This window comes from Camelus bactrianus, chromosome 17 (genome assembly GCF_048773025.1).
Source record: "Camelus bactrianus isolate YW-2024 breed Bactrian camel chromosome 17, ASM4877302v1, whole genome shotgun sequence".
NCBI classification, from domain to species: domain Eukaryota; kingdom Metazoa; phylum Chordata; class Mammalia; order Artiodactyla; family Camelidae; genus Camelus; species Camelus bactrianus.
In genome coordinates, this window is record NC_133555.1 from 13,624,719 (window position 1) to 13,631,143 (window position 6,425).

A 6,425-nucleotide genomic window follows, 5' to 3' on the forward strand; every position below is an offset into this window, starting at 1 on the left:
ACTTTCCAACATGACCCCAGGGTCTGGGGCCACTTTCCCTTCTGAGAAGGACTGCCCATGGTATATGTATCTCTTAGGGCCACTCTCACTTTCCAAGATGACCCTATCTCCTGGGGTGCCTCTCTTGCCTTCTGAGATGGCTTGCACTTTGTCTATGGAGTGTGTATCTCCCTGAATAAATGACTTTCACTTTACTATGGCTCACTCTTGAATTCTTTCCTGCAAGAAGCAAAGGAAACTCACTTGGTGGGGTACATCCTAGGGACTCATCCCAAGACCCGGGACATGACCATCCTCGTGCACCCCATTTTCCTGAAACACATGGATACGGAGAGTCCGTTTAATGAGCATTCTGTTAAGAGGTATTTAAATTTGGTCTGACTTTTTTCCATTATTATAAACAATAGTGTAGTGAAGCTCCCAAATTTATCTCTTTGTACACCTCTGTGATTTTACCTTTACATTTAAATGTGTCATTGCCAGGCACATATCCAATTTCTAATTTTAAGAGATATAGAAACACTTTTTGGAAAAGCTAATACCAATTTCTATCCCCCCAACCCCTTCCAACAAATGGAAAGTAACTGCTTCCCTACAACTCTGCCAAAGTTTGATGTCTCTTTTTAATGCACTTTAATGCACAAGATAGGTTTTCAGATAGCCTTATTATGTCATTCATTATTACTACCAGTCTTTTAATGTTTTCCAATTCTGTGAAAAAGTCATAAGTTTAATTTACATTTCTTTGGTGAATAGTAACTTAAGATATTTTCAGATGTGTACTGGCCATTGGCTGATTCTTTTCTGTATATAACAGCATGCTAGTTTCATGTCTATTCTTAGACTTCTGAGTTTATCCTTTTACTAAACTTTGATGATTAGAGGAGGATCTGGTCTCTGTCTTGCCATTGGTGTCTCTGCAGTGCTTAATGCTGTATCATCCACACAGCAGATGCTCAAGATCTTAATTTCTCCCTTCCTCTCACTCACCATGTCCAATTTACCAGCAACTTTTGTGGGTTCTGCTCTTGAAATATGCCCCAATCCGTTGTGCATTTATTATTTCTCTGCTTTCACAAAGAATTTAATTTCCACACAAACAAGGGCTTTCTTTCCCTTGTGTTCATGCTAATTATTAAGCAGTCTTATGTTCTTAGTGTTATGTCTTCTGTTATGTGATTGGTTTCACTACTTCCTTATCCCAAGTTAGGAGAGAAGAAGTTTTTGGTCCAAATTTTGAAGACAATATAGGCAAAGAAATGAATGGATTTTTCTTTCTTTTAGTTTCAATAAAAATAGTCCTCAACCTTTATCTGAGCTATAACACCCCTTTAAGACCACATTTCCATGTGTGATACTATGGAAGGCAAAATAATGGCCCCTTCCAAAGATGTCCACGGCCTAAACCCCAATATCTGTTAATATGGTACCTCACATGGCACAAGGGACTTTGTAGATAGGATGTAAAAGGATCTGGAGGTGGGGAGACTGGACTAGATTATGCATGTGAGGCCAATGTAATCACAGGGTTCTTACAAGAGGCAGTCTGGAAGATCAGGGTCAAAGAAGGAGATGTGATGACAGAAGGTGGAGGGTGGAGTAATTCCAGGAATAGAACATAAACCAAGGAGTGTAGGCAGAGTCTAGAAGGTGGAAAAGCAAGGAAACAGATTCTCCTCTGGCTTCCAGAAGAAACACAGGAAAAAGCTGCAGTTCAAATCCAAAGGTAGTCTGCTGGCAGAATTTTTTCTTGTTTGGGAAGGTTAGCCTTTGGTACATTCAGGCTTTCAACAATTGTATGAGGCCCACCCACATTAAGGCGGGCAATCTGCTTTACTCAAAGTCCACCCATTTCAATGTTCCTTAAAAAACAACAACAACAACAACAACAACAACAACAACACAAAACAAACAAACAAAAAAACTTCACAGGAATAGACAGATTAACGTATGACCAAATAACTCAAATTACATTGACTTTTCCCCTCACTTACTACTATGTATAAAGTCAAAGTCCAGTCATCTGCAAGTCCTCTTACCTCATGTATTAGTTAAGCCCTTGGTTGGAAACAATAGAAATTAGTTCTTCCTAATGGAATTCATTGGAATAATGCTGTCATTGTATTGGGAATAAAAAGAATCAGTGAACAAACCAGCTTCAGTAAGAGCAAGAATTGAGACATTTTCAGAGAAAATTCAGCAAAAAGACTCTGGGCTCTCTCTAAAACCCTGATAATTATGTAAGGAAGCTTCTATGACTTTGAATCTCCATCTCTTTAGTCAATATTTTAAATTAGATTAAATTTAATTTTCATGCAAAGCAAATCTTGCTGTCTGTCTGAATCATGTCAAACTCAGATAACAGACCCACAAGAAGGAGAAAGAGCTTCAGAAATCAAAGACATAGCCACAGATAGCCCACACTTGGGTGTCAGAGCCGTTTACATAAGCATAAGTCACCAGCAGATAGGTACTGTCAGATGGGTTTGGTAGCTGCCAAGGTCTTGCACAGATGCTCACCAATATTTTAGTAATGACCTTGGAATGTGTGCGATGCCAGAAACTGCCATGTCACTGATGAACTGGAGCATCTGAATTGTCAAAGATAAATGATATTTTGTTATGACATGTGAGAAGAATGCCTCTTTCCACTTAAAAGATTTCACTATATATATATGGCCTCCATGAGCTGCTGCTCTTTTCCAAATATCTCACAGGCTCTACTAGTTTCTCTTCAGTGCTCCCCCACCCTCTTTCCATGTGACTCATAGAAGAGGCAAAAAGAGATAGAACCAGAAGGGAAATCTAATGACAGTTCTTGCAGTGGTTTCATAATCACTCATTTTCTCAGTTAATCAAAGGGTTTTCTTTGTCTTTTTTTTTTAACTGCCTGTCCCAATTTTCTCTTATTATGACTTTTATTCAAGCAGGCGCCAGGTCTCTTATGCAAACAGACTCCTGGGAGAATTGCTCCACTGTTCAGTAGTCATGCTCAGACACGTCCGAACCCCCGTGATAGACAGTTTCCATGTCACTCGCCCCTCCCAATAATACTTCACCTTTGCATCATGCTGTTCACCTTACAAAGCAGTCCACATATGTTATCTCATTTGATTCTCAAGGTGACTCTCGAAGGGAAGCAGGCAGGAAAGATAGTTTTACCTCTATTTTAGAGACTCAAAAAATGTGTCTTATCCAAGTTCAGAGATCCAGTAAGTGGGTTAGATCAGGCTCTTTTAACTTCAAATTCAGTGTGTTTTCTATTCCATCCTGTGTCTCCTTTAAAGGGTAGCATGGATTTATTCCTTTCCACATGAGAAGCTATCAGGTCAGTGAGCAACCAGAAGACAAACAATGAGGATTTGCTATTTATTATGCAGAGAAGCAGGGTACTTTGCTTAGTAAACAGCAGGATTTCAATTGTTGCACATTCCAATAAATGGTGAGTATACATATACATAAATAAATTTAAAATAATATTAAGTAATGTGTTGCTCCTTATATATACAAGTGTAGCCCAGTATTTTAGCTGCTTTATGTTAAGTGTCAAGGCATCCTTAAGACTTTATAAGGAACCAAAATAAAAACAATGGGCCTATATTTTGCATGAAAATCAAAAGCCCAGAACTCTCAAATGGATAACCAATAAAGTTTAATAAGTAAGGCAACCAAATTACATGCCTAGATACTCCCACAAGCACAGCGTCAAAAGACTAAATGAAATTGACAATATTATCTTTTTTAATTATCAAAAATGACCTGAAGTAACAGGAAGCTTCTAAAATTATTCCAAATTCTAAAAATTGTCATTGTTCTTGTGCCTCTCTCCCTCCTACCATTTCATTTTTCATTCTGAAGCATTCACAGAGAAGGCATGACATTTTTTCATCTCTTTTCCAGCTATAATTCACACTGGAATCCTTTATTATATTTTATTAATAGTTCAGAGTGCCACAACTGTTGAATTGGCGAGGGCAAAGGTATCAGGCAATTTGCGTGACATTTGAGTCTCATTACCAACCCAACTTGGGGAAGGCAGACTGTGACTCCTGGCATACAGGAGTCATTCAACACATGAAATTTTAAAAGAACATACAAAATCATATGTTTTTTCACCTTCATACACACAGATTTGTGCTAGCTTATCTTATTCCAGCATCAAATTAAAACTATCTCTAAAATTATGCCTATTTTAAACTGTAACAATTCTGAGAACATCTGGTATTTTAAAACCCTTTTCTTAGAATTAGATTTCTTGGACATTTACCACATAATTTTTGTGAGTTCTAGCCAGGATTGAGCAGTCTATCATCTCAGACATCTTTAGTTTTTAGTTTGTCTTTGTGTTGTGTGTTTTACAAAGAATAGTACTCACATTGTTCCAGGCACACTTGAAATCATTCAACTTAATCACAGTACTACTAATAACAACAGCAACAATCATTGCCCTTACATTAAGACAGTGCTTTCTATATGCTAAAAATTGTGCTCAACTACTTACACACATCATCTCATTTTGTCTTATGCCAATCTTATGAGTTAGGTTCAATTTTTACCCTCCCCCCTCAAAAACGAAAACTCACGCTTAGAGAAGTTACCTAATTGGTCCACAATCACACAGATAGTAAATGATTGATCCAAAATTTGAATCTAGGTGATAAGACTGGATTTTGCAGGTTTATATTAAACATGTTACACTTCAAAGTCTTGAAACACATATCATTAGCATGGTTACAGGAGTTATTTAACGCAGAAAACAAAATCCACCATCAAGATCTCCCATTCTTTCCTGAGCATATATCCAGAGGGAACTCTAATTTGAAAAGATACATGTACCCCAATGTTCATAGCAGCACTATTTACCGTAGCCAAGACATGGAAACAATCTAAATGACCATTGACAGATGACTGAATAAAGAAGTGGTGGTATATTTATACAATAGAATACTACTCTGCCATAAAAAAAATAAAGTAATACCATTTGCAGCAACATGGATGGACCTGGAGATGATCATCCTAAGTGAAGTAAGTCAGACAGAGAAAGACAAATATCATGTGATATTACTTACATATAAACAAAAACAAAAGACACACACACAAAATAAAAATACACAAATGAACTTATCTACAAAACAGAAACAGACTTACATAGGAAACAAACTTATGGTTACCGGGGGAAAGGGGGTAGGAAGTGATAAATTGAGAGTTTGAGATTTGCAGATACTAATTACTATATATATAAAATAGATAAACAACAAGTTTATTCTGTATAGCACAGGGAACTATATTCAATAACTTGTAGTAACCTATAATGAAAAAGAATATGAAAATGAATGTAGGTATGTATATGTATGACTGAAACATTATGTTGTACACCAGAAATTGATACAACATTATAAACTGACTATACTTCAATAAGAAAAAAATTAAAAGAAAAAGAAAAAAAATTTTTTAAAAGATCCCTACTCTCCATTCCTGTTAAGGAATAGACAATTGCTTGAGGTGGAAATGGTGTTTTCTATTTGCAGCTCCATTAGTGACTCCAATGATCTAAGACAATGCAAACCCAACCCATCTTCTAGAAAATTAAGGTATAAACCTAAGTTTTACAGGGGCTGAGTTGGTTTCAGATAGAAGAAAGGATAGCATTCATGTAGGAAAACATCAAGTTTCAAGCCTGACCCATGACCCAAGCCAGCTGTGTGACTCTGACCACATCTATGCCTCTCCCAGAGTCTCAGAGTCCCATTTAATACATGGCCCATATCAAGACGGTGTATTCTTTATGACAATTCATTTTCCTACAGACTGCCCTTTCAAACCACCTAAGGTTGCATTTACAACAAGAATTTATCATCCAAATATTAACAGTAATGGCAGCATTTGTCTTGATATTCTAAGATCACAGTGGTCTCCTGCTTTAACTATTTCTAAAGTTCTTTTTTCCATCTGTTCATTGCTACGTGATCCAAACCCAGATGACCCTCTAGTGCCAGAGGTTGCTTAGATCTATAAAGTAGACAGGGATAAGTACAACAGAGTATCTCGGGAATGGACTCAGAAGTATGCCATGTGATGTCACTTTAACGTCAGAATAACCTGCATTATAGCTGGAATAAACTTTAAATTACAAAACAACAACAACAAAACCCAAATAGCTTATCTATCACCGAAGGCGCCTTCTAGCTGTGTAAGTCTCCGCTTCTATTTGGTCATTGCTGCTGGTTATCCTTTCCTGGGAATCTTTTTGATAGATCCAGTGTAAGTTTTATGCTTCTCTATGTCCTCTGCTTTTACTTACATACTGATACTCTGGACAGGTCCTCTGGAGCAGTGATTCTAAATGTGGGCAAGGGCACTATTTTATCTCCCAGGGAACATTTGGCAAGGTCTGGAGGTGTTTTCCACTGTCAAGACTGAGGTGA

At 37.3% G+C, this 6,425-nt stretch overlaps 1 pseudogene; it reads left to right on the plus strand.

Moving 5' to 3' along the window:
* The first annotated feature begins 285 nt into the window (after nucleotides 1-285).
* On the plus strand, nucleotides 286-6,076 carry LOC105081430 (ubiquitin-conjugating enzyme E2 D3 pseudogene; annotated as a pseudogene).
* The last annotated feature ends 349 nt before the right edge of the window (nucleotides 6,077-6,425 follow it).